Source organism: Myxocyprinus asiaticus, chromosome 29, assembly GCF_019703515.2.
Source record: "Myxocyprinus asiaticus isolate MX2 ecotype Aquarium Trade chromosome 29, UBuf_Myxa_2, whole genome shotgun sequence".
In the NCBI taxonomy this organism is placed as follows: domain Eukaryota; kingdom Metazoa; phylum Chordata; class Actinopteri; order Cypriniformes; family Catostomidae; genus Myxocyprinus; species Myxocyprinus asiaticus.
In genome coordinates this window covers 39,697,365-39,716,838 of record NC_059372.1, presented here as the reverse complement: position 1 = coordinate 39,716,838, position 19,474 = coordinate 39,697,365, and positions in this window count along the sequence as shown.

Genomic DNA, 19,474 nt, shown 5'->3' with positions numbered 1-19,474 from the left:
TTGTAGAAGTTATTCACTGAAAATCGTACCTTCTGGCATTGCTCTGAAATCTTATTTGCATTCATGTTCAGCTTCAATCTTTGGTTGTCATGTATGTCTTAATTAATTGCATACTGCAAAATTTGAAAATGCTTAAGAACGAATGATATACAATATGAGAGATATGGTGGGGGGAATGATGCTTAGTGAATAGACACTTAAATTTCTTCTGTTCCACACAAACAGCTATTGTATGGCATCATAAGACTTGTAGTAGCAAGTATTATGCTTACAGTAAAGAGCTAATAGTAACGAGAAAGCACTTCAGAGATTTTGCAAAACATCTTCTTTTGTGTTCCATGTCATATGGGTTTTGAATGACATGAAAGTGAGGAAATTATGTCAGAATTTTCATTTTTGGGTGTATGATGATGATGATGCATTGACTGAGGCACTTGCACATCCTCTGGTGTGTCTCATCTCTCTCGAGAGTATTCTCTCTGGTTATTTTAAATCACATGAATATTGAGATCTGCAGCTCTGACTGACAGTATCAGAGGCAGCAGTGCTAATCTGCCCTGATTCATCCTCACTTTAGCTGATTAATCTAAAACACAAGCTCTCCAAACTCCAGTAAAATGAACACCCCATCTACACTGAGAGTGAAACGTAACATACTAGAATTAATTTTGTCACAATGTATCATGTTACGCACTTGTGCAGATAGCGTCATTGATTATAACGGGAGCATTCTAGTTTAGTTGCGTTGTGTTTTGGCTTACTTGCTGTGAAAACATCTTTGTTGATTATAACAGGAGTGTTCTAGTTTAATCGTGTTGTGTTATCGCTCAAAATGTAGACTTCTTTGTTGATTAGCATGCTAGTTTTGTTGCGATATATCATACTGTTTGCAGTTTAGGCAACTTTATTGATTATAAAGGGAGCATTGAAGTTTTTTTTAGGATGCTCCATTGCTCATTTTCAGTGCAGACAGCCTCATTTATTAGAATTAGCATAGTTTGTTGATTTCAACATGTAAAAATTAGGAAAGTAAATAATAACAGGAGCCTACAAGTTTTGTCATGCCACGTACTGTACGTAGCATTGTTTTCTTGCAGGTGTGGACTGCTTTGTTGCTTATAATGGAAGCATTCTAGTTTTGTCGTGTAGGCTTATATTGCTCACTAGCAGTGTAAACAGCTTTGTTGATTTTAACCCTCTATAAAGCAAGTAAATCACTTGCATAATTGTGACCAAATTTCACACTGCAACTAAAAATGTCTGTGTTAAGTCACTGGCTAGTAAATTTTCAGATTTTACTCACCAGTCATTGTAATAATTTATAATAATTATATAATTTAATAATTATATTTATTTATCACACATTGTACATTTGCACCTATACAGTGAAATTCTTTTTTTCACATATCCCAGCTAAGCTGGGGTCAGAGTGCAGGGTCAGCCATGATACGGCACCCCTGGAGCAGATAGGGTCAAGGGCTTGCTCAAGGGCCCAACAGTGGCAACTTGGCAGTGCTGGGGCTTGAACCCCTGACCTTCTGAGCAGTAATCCAGAGCCTTAGCTGCTGAGCCACCACTGCCCCATTGAGTAGTATAGTGGTAAAGAAGTTCAGCAGTGAGATCCTTTCACGACATGTTGTTGATCAAAAACAACAAAAATAGAAACATCTCCGTCTTATCACACAGCATGTATGTGGTAAAGAAGCCATTCGACTCCCCTTTATGTTAATATGTGTTCTGCCAAAACACTTCTGTGAGATGTTCGCTGAACTGCTGCTACTCTAAAAGAGACTTTTAGCGCTAGTTATACATATCACTGTAAATGGAACAACTTGTGCATGTGAACAATAAACATGTAACAGTATATATATATAAGCTCACCAAAAAAAGAAACATCCCTTTTCAGGACACTGTATTTTAAAGATGATTTTGTAAAAATCCAAATAATTTTACAGATCTTTATTGTAAAGGGTTTAAACAATGTTTTCCATGCGTGTTCAATGAACCATAAACAATTAATGAACATGCACCTGTGGAATGGTTGTTTAGACACTAACAGCTCACAGACGGTAAGCAATTAAGGTCACAGTTATAAAAACTTAGGACACTAAAGAGACCTTTCTACTGACTCTGCAAAACACCAAAAGAAAGATGCCCAGGGTCCCTGCTCATCTGCGTGAACGTGCCTTAGGCATGCTGCATGGAGGCATGAGGACTGCAGATGTGGCCAGGGCAATAAATTGCAATGTCTGTACTGTGAGATGTCTAAGACAGTGCTACAGGGAGACAGGAATTCTTATGTTTTTTTGTCTTGGATGTTGTCTGCCTTATTATATACAATAGACAAACACTTTTGACATTGGTTCTGCAATTGCACACCGAAAACCGGACTTCCAATTCCTCAATTCTGTCCCGCTGTTTACAAACACGCCAACGGAACCCCTTTGTCTGGGCTGCCTGGCCGCGGAAACGCAGAAGGAAAAGGGAAAATTGAGCCAACGTTCTCATCAGAGTAAGACGTCACGCAAATCGACCCCCGCTACCCAGTATTCTACTGGCAAATATTCAGTCTCTGGAAAACAAGCTCTGCGAGCTGAGAGAGTGGATCTCTTTCCAATGAGAGATGAGGGAATGCTTCATTATCTGCCTTTGTAGAATATTTTAATAAAGTTGAGTATAAATTAATCAAGTATAATCAATGTTAATATAGCCATTTTATTCTACAATTGTTTCTGGTGGTCAAGCATGTGACTTGCTGTGTCTGTGGAATGTGGGGCACCTCGCAAATGGTAAACTGAGTCTCCCGTGTTAACGCTAAAGAAAATATGGTGAAGTCTCTCCACAGTGGTGTCCAGTGACACATATGGAATATATTAGCCATGCCTTGGGAGATCATATGTATAAAGGGGGACAAACCCATTTTGTGGGAGTTGCTCTGCAGACTGACTCGGCTTTGCTATCTCTGATAATAAAGTCTATCTTCTGGCAGCAAAACCCCAAGACTTTGAGAGTGATTCTTCATAGAGGCGGCAGAGGCCACAACAAATTGGTGCCCAAACAGGGACAGGAAGGAGCAGAAGAGTGAAAGACCATGGCAGGCTGACTAAACAGGCAACACAAAAGGTGGCCACCAAAATGTAAGCATTTTTTGCTTATATAATTATTTTGTGTTGCTTGCCAGAGTTTGCCTGTGGTGGTAAGGACACTCAAAAAGCTTCTCCAAATTTGAAAAGAAAAAAGAATAAAAGGGTTCTGATTCCAGAAGAAATAATTGCATGCAATGATCTGTTTTTACTGTTAAGAGGGCCTTGATGGATATCAGTAAATGAAAGCAGATAAAGTTTATTGAAGCCGGTTAGGCAGGAATCACAGGTTTTTGAACAGGGTAGGCAGAAATCTTGCAGGGCATTGCTCTGCTGTGTTGAGGAAGTGAATCACAGGTTTGACTGGGTAGGCAAAAATGTGTATCACTGAAGATCAGAACTTATATGTCATTCAAGGGAGTGTAGAATAGGAAAAGTGTATGTATATATGTGTATTTGTCTGTGTCGGTGTCTGTGTCTGTGTGAGTATATCTGTGACTGTGGCTGTATGAGAAAATAAACTCTGTATCATGTGGATAGTGGGTGCCTCTTGGACGGTTACGTGAGTGTGACTAAACAGGGACACAGTTATTGTCACACTTGAGAGGAGTGGATGAGAGAATTAACCCTAAATAATAATAGCGGCAAAGAATGAGAGTATGAGCCCCAAAAAACTGGACAAGTATGTATGAAAATAGGTATGTATGAGAATTTGAGCCCCACAAAATAATAAAGGGACTTGTATGAATGTTGTGTATTAAAAAGTGAAGGTGAAAGAAATTAGAAAAATTGTTTCAAGATATTGGATTTGCAGATTATTGTAGTAGGTAATAAATTAAAATAGTAAGATATATACGTTCATCCTCTAAATGTAATGATTTATCTAAATTAAGTGATAAATAATTTTTCATTCTTGGTATGCCAAGTAAAAATAAAAGTGAAAGAAATAAAGATTCAGTTTATCTAAGAAAAAGTAGCTGTTATTGTGGTTTGGCACTGTTTGGATACGGAGTGATCCTAAAAGTAAATTGACAAGTAAATTGAGACTTTAATCTTTTGATGGACTCAGTCCTTGATCACAGTGAAGCAAAAGTATGTAAACCCCCTAGAGCAACATTGACGCTTCACAGGATGTGTTAAAATCTTGGTCTTACGGATATTTGGAGACTTTTGAACCCATCTGGTAGTGACTATACATTTTTTTCATTAGTCCATAAGATTTATTCTAGAATAGATTTTTTTTTAAATATCCAAATCTCTCATTTCATCTGTTGTTGATTGCTCAATTGGAAATATCTTAGTCTCGGATCACGCCCTGGTGAGTTTAGAGGTGTTGCCACATATAGAGAAAAATAAATCGTATAGTTGGCGCCTTAATGTGCCCCTTTTGCAAAATCCTGATTTCCAACAAATGTTAAAGATTGAAATCAAAGTTTATATGGAGACCAACTGGTCCTCGGTATCCTCTGTGGGCATGGCTTGGGAGGCACTTAAGGCAGTTCTTAGTAGTCAGATCATACAGTATGCCTCATTCATCAAAAAATCCAAAGCATGAGAACTCGTGGAGTTGGAAGGAAATATTAAAAATGCAGAGGCAGAGCTGAAGCGCTGTATGTCATCTGATGGTCTCAGAGAATTGACCCGATTGAAATACAGATATAATACTATTTTGTCGCAGAAAGTGGAGTTTTGGTTATTCAGGGCAAAACAGTCATACTTTGAGTCGGGGGACAAAGCAGGGAAGCTATTGGCTAGATATATAAAGCTGAGAGAGTCTTTTTCTACCATTCCCTCAGTGAAATCTGCTGGTGGTGAAATTTTTACCTCAGCCATTGATATTAATAATGCCTTCAAAGAATTCTACCTTGATCTTTATAGTTCCACGTCTTCGTCTACTGATGAAGATATTAGAAACTTTGTGGAACCATTAGATCTTCCTAAACTGAAGACTGAGCAAAACAACGCTCTTGATTCTGAGATAACCTTGGAGGAGCTTGACGAGGTAATTAAGTCCCTACCTACTGGCAAGGCTCTGGGGCCAGATGGTTTTGCTGCAGAATTTTTTAGATCCTATGCTACTGGCTCCACTTTTGTTAGAAGTTTATACTGAATCATTAAAGAAGGGAAAGCTTCCTCCAACCATGACACAAGCCTGGATCAGTCTGATTCTTAAAAAGGACAAAGATCCAAGTGAGTGTAAAAGTTACCATCCAATCTCCCTGATCCAACTAGATGTAAAAATGTTGTCAAAAATTTTGGCTAACCGATTAAGTAAGGTTATGACATCTCTTATACATATAGATCAGGTGGGGTTTATTCGGGGCCGCAGCTCTTCTGATAACATCAGGCGTCTCATCAATATCATGTGGTCAGTAGCGAATGATCAGTCTCCGGTTGCTGCCATCTCACTTGACGCTGAAAAGGCATTTGAATGGGATTATCTTTTTAAGATTTTGGAAATGTATGGGTTCGGGAGTACATTTATTGGTTGGATTAAGTTACATTATAAACACCCCGTAGCAGCGGTACAAACAAATGGATTAATTTCAGATTATTTTACTCTGAATAGGGGCACTCGGCAGGGTTGCCCTCTTTCCCCATTATTGTTCTGTCTTGCCCTGGAACCATTAGCAGCCGCAATAAGGAGGATGATTTTCCAGGGATGACGGCGGGAGGAGTGGTGCATAAGCTTCTGTTTTATGCAGATGATATTTTATTATTCGTCTCTGAGCCCACTAGATCTATGCCTTGCCTCCACAGAATTAATAATTCTTTTTCCAAGTTCTCAGGATACAAAGTCAATTGGTCTAAATCCGAAACTTTGGCTTTGACAGCGTACTGTCCAGTAACGGCCTTCCAGCCGGGCGTCTTCCAGTGGCCCAAACAGGGCATTAAGTATTTGGGAATTTTATTCCCAGCAAATTTGTCTGATTTAATCAGAGTTAATTTTGATCCATTCATAAAAAGATTTTCGAATGATGTGGACAGGTGGGCTTCATTACACTTATTGATGATTGGGAAGGTTAATGTAATTAAAATGAATTGTATTCCAAAATTCAACTACCTGTTACAATCTCTCCCTATAGATGTCCCCCTCTCTTATTTCAAGCAATTTGATAGCACAGCAAAGTCCGTTATTTGGAATGGTAAGCATGCCAGGTTAAATTTCAGTAAGTTACATAGGCCGATTGACAAAGGTGGGTTAGGCCTACCCAAGATTTTGTTTTATTATTATGCATTCGGTCTCAGACATTTGGTTCATTGGTCACTTCCACCTGAGAGAGCCCCTCCCTGGTTTTGTATTGAAAAGGAAGCTCTTGCCCCATCTCGCCTCTGCATAGCCTTGCTGAGATTCAGGAATTTTGGTTGAAGATACAGAGTTTTGTAAGTGACGTGTTGGGCATTCAGATTTCTTTTTGCCCGAGACTCTGTGTCTTGGGTGATGAGGCGGTCATCAATGTAGGCAATAAATACATAAAAGATTGGGTCCTCACCAGTGTGTTGATAGGCAGGCAGATTGTTTTAAGGGTTGGAAGTCGGTGGGAACACCCTCAATTCGGGAGTGGTGCGAGGAGATGGGAAGGGTGGCAGCTTTTGAGGAGGTAATATGGAGAAGGCTGGGGTTATGGGATTCTTTTAATAGGAAATGGGGTAAATATTTGATGTTTTGGGGGGGCTCTCGGAGTAGGTCTGTGGAGAGAGGAATATAGTTTAGAGTTGTATGTTTATTATGTGTATGTATATATGTGTATGTGTATATGCGTATATACATATATATGTGTATTGGTGTTATAGAATAATGATGGTAGTGATGAGTGAATGAAGGGGAATGTGTGGTGGAAATATATATATATATATATATATATATATATATATATATATATATATATATATATATATGTGTGTGTGTGTGTGTATGTATGTGTATATTAATAAGTCCCCTTTCTGTTGGTCAGATTGGATTGTTAGGGTTCTGCCATATGCTATGTACCAGTCCACCTCTGATGACGACATCGAGGTTTACGCTGATAGTATAATGTGTTTCATCAGAAAGTGCATAGAGGATGTTGTTCCGACCAAAACAATTCGGATCTACCAGAAACCAGAAACCATGGATTAATAGCGATGTTCGTGCGGCACTTAATGTACAAGACAGTTATGCCCTCCACAAAACTATCAGAGCAGCAACACACCAGTACAGGGACAAGATTGAAGGACAGTTCAACACCACCGACTCTAGAAGCATGTGGCAGGGAATTTATATCATCACGGACTACAAAGGGTATAAAAACTCCGCCGTGAATACCGCTGCCTCTGTCCCGGATGAGCTAAATACGTTTTATGCTCGTTTCAAGGGAAATGACAACTCCCTCGTGGAGAGAGCTCTCGTGGCCGAAGCTACAGAGCTTAGTTCACTCTCTGTCTCTGTAGTGGATGTAACCCGATCCTTCTGACGGGTGAATATCCATAAAGCTGCGAGTCCAGACGGCATTCCGGGCATCAGAGCGTGCGTGAAACAAATGGCTGGTGTTTTTATGAACATTTTCAACCTTTCCCTCTCCTTGTCTGTAGTCTCCACATGCTTCAAAACGTCCACTATTGTGCCTGTACCAAAGCAATCCAAAATCACTTGCTTAAATGACTGGTGTCCTGTTGCTCTGACCACCATCATCAGCAAATGCTTTGAGAGGCTAATCAGAGATTACATCTGCTCTGTGCTGCCTGCCTCACTGGACCCATTGCAGTTTTCTTACCACAACAACCGCTCCACTGATGATGCCATTGCATATACACTACACACTGCTCTCTCCCACCTGGAAAAAAGGATTCTTATGTGAGAATGCTGTTTGTAGTCTACAGCTCAGCATTCAACACCATAGTGCCCTCCACACTTTATGTGAAACTCCGGGCTCTGGGCTTAAATAGCTCGCTGTGCAGCTGGATCCTGGACTTCCTGTCAAGCAGATGCCAGGTGGTTAGAATGGGCAGCAACATCTCCTCATCACTGACCCTCAACACTGGAGCCCCACAGGGCGGTGTTCTCAGCCCACTCTGGTATTCCTTGTACACATATGACTGTGTGGCAACACACAGCTCCAATACCATCATTAAGTTTGCTGATGATACAACGGTGGTAGGTCTGATCACTGACAATGATGAAACAGCCTACAGAGAGGAGGTGCACACTCTGAAATGCTGGTGTCAGGAGCACAACCTCTCCCTCAACGTCAGTTGCTTGTGGTGGACTTCAGGAGAAAAGACAGAGAACACAGCCCCATCACCATCAATGGAGCACCAGTGGAGAGAGTCAGCAGCTTCAAGTTCCTCGGTGTCCACATCACAGAGGAACTCACATTGTCTGTCCACACTGAGGCCATTGTGAAGAAGGCTCATCAGCACCTCTTCTTCCTGAGATGGCTGAGGAAGTTTGGAATGAACCACCACATCCTCATACGGTTCTACACCAGCACTATAGAGAGCATCCTGACTGGCTGCATCACTGCCTGGTATGGAAAAAGCACCGCCCACAAACGCAAAACCCTGCAAAGGGTGGTGCAAACTGCCAGACACATCATCGGAGGTGAGCTTCCCTCCCTCCAGGACATACACTATATTGCCAAAAGTATTCGTTCACCCATCCAAATAATTGAATTCAGGTGTTCCAATCACTTCCATGGCCACAGGTGCATAAAATGAAGCACCTAGGCATGCAGACTGCTTCTACAAACATTTGTGAAAGAATGGGCCGCTCTCAGGAGCTCAGTGAATTCCAGCGTGGTACTGTGATAGGATGCCACCTGTGCAACAAGTCCGGTCGTGAAATTTCCTCGCTACTAAATATTCCACAGTCAACTGTCAGTGGTATTATAACAAAGTGGAAGCGATTGGGAATGACAGCAACTCAGCCATGAAGTGGTAGGCCACGTAAAATCACAGAGTATGCTGAGGCGCATAGTGCGCAGAGGTCGCCAACTTTCTGCAAAGTCAATCGCTACAGACCTCCAAAGTTCATGTGGCCTTCAGGTTAGCTCAAGAACAGTGCGTAGAGAGCTTCATGGAATGGGTTTCCATGGCCGAGCAGCTGCATCCAAGCCATACATCACCAAGTGCAATGCAAAGCGTCGGATGCAGTGGTGTAAAGCACGCCGCCACTGGACTCTAGAGCAGTGGAGACGCGTTCTCTGGAGTGACGAATCATGCTTCTCCATCTGGCAATCTGATGGACGAGTCTGGGTTTGGCGGTTTGCAGGAGAACGGTACTTGTCTGACTGCATTGTGCCAACTGTGAAATTTGGTGGAGGGGGGATTATGGTGTGGGGTTGTTTTTCAGGAGCTGGGCTTGGCCCCTTAGTTCCAGTGAAAGGAACTCTGAATGCTTCAGCATACCAAGAGATTTTGGACAATTCCATGCTCCCAACTTTGTGGGAACAGTTTGGGGATGGCCCCTTCCTGTTCCAACATGACCGCGCACCAGTGCACAAAGCAAGGTCCATAAAGATATGGATGAGCGAGTTTGGTGTGGAAGAACTTGACTGGCCTGCACAGAGTCCTGACCTCAACCCGATAGAGCACCTTTGGGATGAATTAGAGCGAAGACTGCGAGCCAGGCCTTCTCGTCCAACATCAGTGTCTGACCTCACAAATGTGCTTCTGGAAGAATGGTCAAAAATTCCCATAAACACACTCCTAAACCTTGTGGAAAGTCTTCCCAGAAGAGTTGAAGCTGTTATAGCTGCAAAGGGTGGGCCGACGTCATATTAAACCCTATGGATTAAGAATGGGATGTCACTTAAGTTCATATGCGTCTAAAGGCAGATGAGCGAATACTTTTGGCAATATAGTGTATATACCAGACGGTGTGTGAAAAAATCTCGGAGGATCATCAGAGACTTAATACTGTGTATTGCCACTTTTTAATAAGTGATTGAACAGTACTGACTGGCATTTTCAAGGCTTTGGATATCTTTTTATATCCTTTTCCATCTTTATAAAGTTCCATTACCTTGTTACGCAGGTCTTTTGGCAGTTCTTTTCTGCTCCCCATGGCTCAGTATCTAGCCTGCTCAGTGTGGGGAAATTAACCTTTAATTGCCATTTAAACCTGTGTGTGTCACCTTGTGTGTCTGTAACAAGGCCAAACATTCAAGGGTATGTAAACTTTTGATCAGGGCCATTTGGGTGATTTCTGTTATCATTATGATTTAAAAAGGAGCCAAACAACTATGTGATAATAAATGGTTTCATATGATCACAATCCTTAAATAAAAGACAGTTTTTTTGCATGATCAGTCATATTTTCAAAATCAATGCCAACATTTCACAATTTCTGCCAGGGTATGCAAACTTTTGAGCACAACTGTATATATATATTACAGTATATATATATATTTGGGCTGTCAATTTAACGTGTTAATTCAGTGCGAATAATTATATTAAAAAATAATGTGTTAAAAAAAATTAACGCATTTAATCATGTCCCCGGACTGTAATAAGGAATATTCCTTCCATATAAGCAATTCAAGCTTGGAGTAGCACCTGTTTTCTCAAGGGGGCAGTAAGCGAAACAAACTCACTATATAGACAATGCGCAGCTTATACAGAGAACAAACCTCACTTACCAAGAGCAGACAACACATGATGAGAACACGTTCTTGCATTCAAACATAGCTTGATGGAGCGTAAATCCGAAGGCAGGGATCTCAAGACGTGTTTTTCTTAGTTTTAAACTAAGTTTAACTGACACAGTGACATAGAAATGGTATGTTTATGATGCAACGAAACCAAGACGTTCCAAAATCATCCGTCTGACACAGGTGTACATTGACACCCCCTTAGATGAGCCCTTATAATAAATCTCAGACTGATTGACGAATTAAATTGCAAAATGGATTGCTGTGAACTGTAGTCCAATGATAGGCTTATGTTCAATAATATGGAAATAAACAAAACATTGCAATCTAAAACCACTTTTTTATACATATATATATATATATATATATATATATATATATATATATATATATATATATATATATATATAAAATGATAATTAAAATAATATATGTATATATATATATATATATATATATACAATTTTATAGTTTAATCACTATATATAGAATTATAATTTAAGGGGGTTTCTTAGCTAATATTTATGCATGTGATTAATTGGATTAATTAATCAGCATACCATGTAATTAATTTGATTAAAATTTGAATCAATTGACAGCCCTAATATATATATATATATATATATATATATATATATATATATATATATATATATATATATATGTGTGTGTGTGTGTGTGTGTGTGTGTGTGTGTGCATGTGTGATATAATATCTGATATTTCAAGACAATACATGGAATACATGGAATTTGTTCATTTTTAAAAAGCTAAAATGTGACCAAACTGATAAAAATGTTTTACAATAAAATTAATATTTTAGTAATATACCAAGTTAGAAGGTCCCCAGTACAATTATAACAGCATTAGCTGAGCGAGAATTTCTCTTAATTATAACTGAATTACCCAAATGATTTGCCGTTTTACAGCTGATGGAAGTGATGTTTTAAACAGAACCTCATTCCAACACTTCTATCTCAAGTACTGAACATATTCACACAGCATGTGGTGATGATAAAGTATTCAATTCACATTTGTAAAAATGCAATGAGAAGAAGCATTTTTTTTCTATTCTACATGCTGTAGAATAGTGCAGAAGTATGTGATTTGGGATGCAGCTTAGTTTTGTCACTGTTATATAAAGAGGTTCTAGTTTTGTAATGTAGACAGCTTTGTTTTTGATCTCTTTATATCAAAACTCTGTTACAGCTTTGCATCATAGCAGTCCTTGCATGCAGTGCAGATGCAGTGTTAGCTGCACAGCAAGAGCTCTCACATTTTTTGTAATTCAATCAAATCAACCTTAAGAGGTGTGAGTGCATAGCTGATCCGAGTTAATGAAGCAGATGTTCAGAATGAGCTGGTCTTCAGGCCACTAGAGAAGGTTAATGTTCTGCAGAATTAGATTTCTCTCTCTGCCTTTCCGTCTCTTACCGCACATAAACAATATGCAGTTATTGAACAGAGATGATTTCGTCTCTTTGTAGCACATTTGAGCATAGTGACCTGTATGCATCAACTAAATGAATAAATGTAACTGCAGACATGCTTGTCTTGTGTATGTGTGTGCATGCAGAATTTACATCCTCTTTCAAATCAATGCAATACAATAGAATTCCAGCCTGGAACAGCAAACTATAGAAAAGATGATATTCTGAAAAATAATCTTTTCCTCTGTGAGTTTTGGAGCATAGGGGCATGGATGAAATTAAACAGGTTGACACTTAAAGGGATAGTTCATACATAAATGAACATTCTCTCATCATTTAAGCACACTTATGTCTTTTCAAACATGAATGACTTTCTTTATTCCATAGCACACAAAAGAAGTTATTTGCAGAATGTGGTGGTGGGGGCATGGTCGAGCGCCGGTGTGTAAATAGAGGGCGAGTTCGGGAGACGAGAGCGGTAAGGATTATCACCTGTGGGAAATCATATCTGACAGCTGTTTTGTGTTACAGTGAGAGCTGGAGGGAGATAAAGGAGCAGCCAGAGCCGCAGTGGAGGAGAGGGAGCTAGAGACCTGAGACGATGCTGTCTCTGTGAAAGAGAAGAGTTACTTTGATTATTTGAGTGTTTTTTTTTTTAGTTTGAAGCTAAAGAGTGTGAGCTGGTTCCCACTTCCTCATTTTCCTTGAGACTGACCTGAGACCTGTCACAGTGGTGCCGAAACCCAGGAAACGAGGAAGGATTTGTCGCCATGGAGTCCTCACCATTGGCCGAAGTGATTAAGACCCTCGCCAGCATCCACCAAACACAGCACCAGGCCCTCCTGGACCTACGTATGGAGCAGGATCAGCGGTTCCAGGTGCTCCTTCAGGCCCAGGCGGAGGACTGGCAGGTGATGTGCAGCTTGGTGCTCCAGGAGAAAAAACGTGACCCCGGCAACAGCTTCGGCCATCCCCCACATCACACTCATCAAGAGGGCCCACAAGACAACCCGGAGGCGTTTATCGAGCTGTTTGAGCAGACGGCCAAATCCTGGAGATGGCCCAACAACCAGTGGGCGGTCCGCCTCTTGCCATTGTTGACCGGGGAAGCCCAACTCACGGCCCAAAGCTTCTGGTGACAGACCTCCTGGACTACGAGAGCCTGAGACGAGCCATCCTGTAGCGGGTAGGTCGCAGCCCCAAACAGCACCGCCACATTTCCGGTCTCTGATGCTTGGAGAGCTCAGCCACCCATTTGCCTTCGCTCAAAAGCTCCACGACTCCTGCCGGTGGTGGTTGCTGGCAGCAGAACGCGACACCGTGACAGTAGTTGATCTGGTGGTGCTGGAGCAGTTTATCACCTGGCTACTTAAACAGAAGGTGGAATGGGTCCAGTGCCACCATCTGGCATCGCTGGATGCAGCCATCCAGCTGGCTGAGGACCACTTGGCGGCGGTTCAGGGGGCATGCAAGCCCTCTCTTCTTTCTCAAGGAAAACACCAGTATGAAAATTGAATGCTCTATATGTAGCAGATTACAGTAAGCAGAGCGTTCATTCACTTTGTAGTGTTCAGCACATACAGACTGTCATGTTAATGGGAAGGATGAGACGAGAGAGTGTGGATCCAAAAGCAGAATTATTTCTTATGATACTCAGAACATGAAGAAATAATGATGAAAATAAAGCACTTGAGCAAAAGAGAAATCATACATAACAGCAAAATATGGCTAAATATGTATGTAACATTCAAACACTAACATGCTCACAAACGAGCAAGAACTGACCAAGACTAAGGGCAACAAGAGGGCTATATATACAAATCGGAACTAAGACATAACAAGGAAAGCTGGGATCAATGATCAGAGGGAATTGGGAACAGGTGTGTGTGATGAGGATGTCTGGAAGGTGCATGATGGGAAATGTAGTTTGGGGGGAAAACTTCAACATAAGTCACAGAACACAGAAAGATGACAAAAAGGTTCACACTGTGACAGAACCCCCCCCCCCCCCCGAAAGGGGTGACTCCTGGCACCCAGTGATGGATGGAAAGGAAGGCAGGGCTAAACAGACCAGGAAGGATCCAGAGGATGATTATGAGGGAAGGGAGCGGGGTTCGGCGGTTCGGAAGGTGGCTCCAGGAAGGGTACGGTGGCCAGGGAGGTGGCCAGAGGGCAGGGACAGGATCAGGGGTCGAGCCACTGTTGGTGAAGACCCAGGGGGTTGAGCCACAGTTGGTTCAGGGAGTTGAGTCTCAGAAGGCGGAGCCGAAGGTGGAGCGGGCAGAGCCACAGGAGCAGGGATTTGAGTTCCAAGAGGAAGAGTCAGAGGTGGAGCCACTGGAGGATCAGGGATTTGAGACTCAGGGGGAGGAGTCACAGTTGGTTCAGGGAGTTGAGTCTCAGAAGGCAGAGCCGAAGGTGGAGCGGTCAAAGCCATAGGGGAATCAGGGAATTGAGTCTCAAATGGAGTGGGAGGAGTCCCTGGAGGAGTCTCAGGAGAAGCGGGTGGAGCTGCTGGAGGATGAGCCTCAAAAGGAGTGGGCGGAGCCACTGGAAGAGGAATCACAGGAGGAGCGGATGTGACCGCTGGAGGAGTCTCTGGGGGAGCGGGCAGAGTCATGGAAGACTCTGAAAGCAGAGCCACCATGGTCAGGAGCACTTGCAGCGACTGGACAACAGCCTCCATGGCCGGGAGTGCTGGCAGTGACTGGGAAATGGCCTCCATGGTCATGGGCACTGGCAGCTACTGGGGAATGACCTCTGTGGTAGTGAGCACTGGCAGCGACTGGGGAACGACCTCCGTGGTCGTGGACACAGGCAGTGATAGGGGAATGGCCTCCATGGTTGTGAACATAGGCAGTGATAGGGGAATGGCCTCCGTGGCTGTGAACACTGGTAGTGACTGGGGAGTAGGAGCCATTCTTCTCCTCTTCCGCTTCCAGACAGCCGTGAGCACTGCTGTGGGAGACTTGGAAGGCTGAGCCGTGGGAGGCTCAATGAAGGAAGGCAGAGCCATGGGTGGCTAGAGTTGCAGAGTCATGGGAGGCTCCAGGACCACCGAGGCAGAAGAGAAAGTGGTCTCCACTGAAGGGAGCTCGGAGACCACTGGAGACATAGTGGTGAAAATTCCTCTATGGCTGGAGCGGGCATGGACAAGGCTCTGAGATGGACAAGGCTTGCAACGCTGACTCTGGGACGGACGAGGCTTGCAACGCTGGCTCATTGGCCATGGCAGGTGTGGGCATTGGCTTGTTGGCCATGGCAGGCATGGGCATTGGCTCATTGGCCATGGAAGGCCTGGAGGAAGAAGCCGTGAAAGGCCTGGAGGAAGGAGCTGTGGAAGGCCTGGAGGAAGGAGCTGTGGAATCCACTGCAAGAGGGCTGGCCTCCTCCATCGCTCCTATAGTGAAGGTTAATCCGCTAAATAACAAAGCCAGGTCAATAAATTGGGCCAGGGTCCAGGAACTTTTGCCATATGGTATGACGGACATCACTGGCTCATTCAAACCAACCCGGAACAGGTCCTTCAGGGCCACATCATTGAAATCCACCTCACTGGCCACTTCACATAATTCCTCCACATATTCTTCCAGCGAGCAGTCCTCCTGACACAGCTGGAAGAGTATTACTGCTGGGTTCATAAGTTTTTTGGTCGGTTCTTCTGTCATGCTATTGAGAAGTATGAGATGAGAGAGTGTGGATCCAAATGCAGAATTATTTATTATGATACTCAGAAGATGAAGAAGAAATAATGATGAAAATAAAGCACTTGAGCAAAAGGGAAATCAAACATAACAGCAGTTTGCTGGCTAAATATGTATGTAACATTTAAACACTAACATGCTTACAAACGAACAAGAACCAGCCAAGACTAAGGGAAAAAAGAGGGCTATATATACATAAGGGAATTAAAGACATAACAAGGAAAATCTGGGAACAATGATCAGAGGGAATTGGGAACAGGTGTGTGTGATGAGGATGTCTGGAAAGTGCATGATGGGAAATGTAGTTCGGGGGAAAAACTTCAACATAAGTCTCAGAACACAGAAAGATGACAAAAAGGGTTCACACTGTGGCACAGACTACACGGTTTTTATAATCTCACTGGGACATGTAGCCACCTGATTTTCCGGAGGTGAGAAGCTAATGTCAAAAACACACAGAAACTTTAGGCTTTACACAGGCTTTATTCTAAAATAAACCTTCCGCCAAAATAAAAGTTCAATTAAATGGAAAAAAGTATGACAGAAATATGTCACTACTGTATAGTTATTTAATATTTTCTATACTACTACTACTAATAATAATAATAAATCAACAGCAATTGAATTACATTCAAGCAATATCTCACATCTGTGATGCTGTGTTGTGCAGCACTTTAATTGACAAAAATAACTTCAATATTGTATTTTTGATGTAAGGTTCTGTATAAAGGCTCATCATTTGATAAAAATAATACAATATTATGTTGAAAATTAATTGTTCTATTTTAATTTAATTAAAGTTTTAATAAATGTATTTATTTTGAAACTACTTTGATGAACACATTTAAATAAACTGTTGATATGGAATTCAGAAAAACAGGTAAAAACAGGAAGTATGGAATAAAAATAAATAAATAATAATTTAAAAAAAAACCGGTATCAGGACATCCCTACTGATAATGGCCTATTTCAAATTTGAGGACGATAACTTAACTCTAAGACCATGTCATGTGAATATTTTTTAGATTAGTCAACAAAAGGAATCAAATGTTCTTAAATACTCTTAAATGCTCACTTGCAGAGTAGAAAGCATTGTTAATTAGAAAAGAAGCGTTCTAGTTTTGTAGCGTTGTGCCATCCCTCGCAGTGCAGACAGCTTCGTTGATTAGTGTTCACATTTATTCTCTCTGCTTACTTGCAGTGTAGAGAATTTTGTTGATTTTAATGGGTGTGTTTTATTTTTTCACATTCACATATGTGTGTGTGTGCTGTGTTTTACAATGATTACTGTTCTGTGTAATTGCTGTAATTTCAGTGAACATGGCTGTCTGTCAGTGTGAAATTGCGTGAATAAAATGTCGTTAACACTGCTGCATATGTGCATTGATGAAGCTTTTATGACTGACTCATCTCAAATCTGTCTATTTGTATGCTGGAGCAGGTATAATTACTGCCTGTTGTAACAAAGAGCAAATACAATGAGGCAAAATGTTAAGTACAATTTCAGGTTTTCCTTTTTTTCGTTGTCTTTTTAGACAACAATGCAATGTAAGGTTTTTGTAAATGGCCAGCTTATGATTTGCATTTGAAATGTATTTCTTTCTTTTCCCACATTATTTGAAAGCAAAGGATTATGTGTTGTTTTGTTGTTGTTATTGTTGTTTTTCCTCTGCCTGAGGGTTAAGTGCAGCTGATCAAATGCACAAAGGCGCAACAATCCAATTTACCATTGTGGAGCTCGTCCAATAAAACGTCCCTCATTGCAGATGAAAATTCTTTACCTGCTCACACTGTTGTCTTTTCTTATCCACCCCTCTCCATCTCTTTTGATCGCTGTAATGAGTGTTCTTTATCTTTAATATTTTTTCACTAGTTTTTCATGATGCCTTTCCAGAGACATCATCTCATTATTCACTCCTGAAAGTCTTTCTCTTTTTTTCTGGTTTATATATATATATATATATATATATATATATATATATATATATAATCTTTTTTCATATAACTTGGGGCCTTCTTAGCAGTTTCTTTCTTTTTTCTTTTTTTTCTCAACTGAAGAAAGAAATGTTTTCAACAGTGGTCGGAAATATTTTCAGAGCATTTCAGAAATCCGGTAATTTTGCACATGAGATTTATTTAAATATTTAAACAATTAATTTACCTAAAAATAACGCTCTTATTTATCTGATGTCGTATTTATGTGAGTGACTGAACAGTTGAAATCCTTGTGTTTTATTAATGCTGTTTAATGTTACTGGACTTTCATCTTCTTGCAAGATGTAGAGCTGGCCTGTGGTTTGTTTCTCTTGAGCGTTTAAAATTTGTGTTATTTTTATAATTTCTGATAAGTGTCATAACATCTGAAAAGTTCTCAGTGTCATGTTTGCAGAAAAAACTGTGAGTGTTCTAGTTTGTCGTATTATAGCTTCATTAATTTGAGGGGAGCATTCTAGTTTTTCCGCACCACCTTTGTTGATTATAAAGGAAACATTCTAGTGTGTCACAGCATACACAAATTAACAACTCGAAATACTTTGTACGCAATGGCAAAATCGTTAGAAATTGTAAAACTTACACTTAACCTTTAGACCAACCAGTCAACAAACAGAATTTCAAATTGATACAATACAGGCATCCTATCCAACACTTTATTTCATCCTTGTGCACATACTCATTCGTCGACATTGTGTTTTGGCTTCACTATATGATTTAATTTCATTTAAACTGACTGTTCTCAGTTCAGGAGACTCTGTGCTCTCAGTAAAGGTTTAAACTTTCGACACGGAGTCATATGACAAAACAACATGAGGCCGATCACAGCGGAGTTTGTCTTTGGGAGAAACACCAACAAAACTACATCTGGTAAGAAACCTAATTAAGTTTTTACATTGAAACCTGGTTGACTCATAAGATTAGAGTCTCCAGTTTAATTTGATATGCCATTTTTTTAAAATCTAGCGATTTTATCGCAAAATGCCACGCCACGGTGCTAAACACAATGCACATTAATGTGTAAAATAGCACAAGGATTTAATTAGAAATCGTTTATTTACTGTGCATTTTCACATTGACATAAAACGTTTGCTTTCAAATGCATATGGAGTTAGGATGAAAATAAGGGGCACTTTGAACTTTTCTGAAACCAGTGCAGACAGACAGCACACTGGAGGTTAGGCCATTTCTAAATAGGGTGCAAGGGAGCATCCTATAGCTATGCTGATTAGTGCATTCAATCTACACTTCCTATCAAAAGTTCAGTTTCAGGCTGCAGAAGATGTTTGGACCACTCAACATGTTTGGCAGACATGGGACAATGATAATCTGTACATAGATTCAGAATTTATAATGTATCATTTTATTTTAACATGGTTGGCATTGATTGGAGGATGCTGGCCATTACTTTAACCCTCTGGGGTCTGAGGGTGTTTTGGGCCCTGGAGAAGTTTTGACATGCCTTGACATTTGTGCTTTTTTCAGTTGCTTAAAACCATATTAATGGCTAAAGTCTGATAACACTGTATTCAGCACAAACTGGGCTATAATAATATGTGAACAACATGTATGTACATGTTTGTATTTTTGAGAAAATATCATTTATGCATGGTTTTTGAAAATACAACAATTTTAA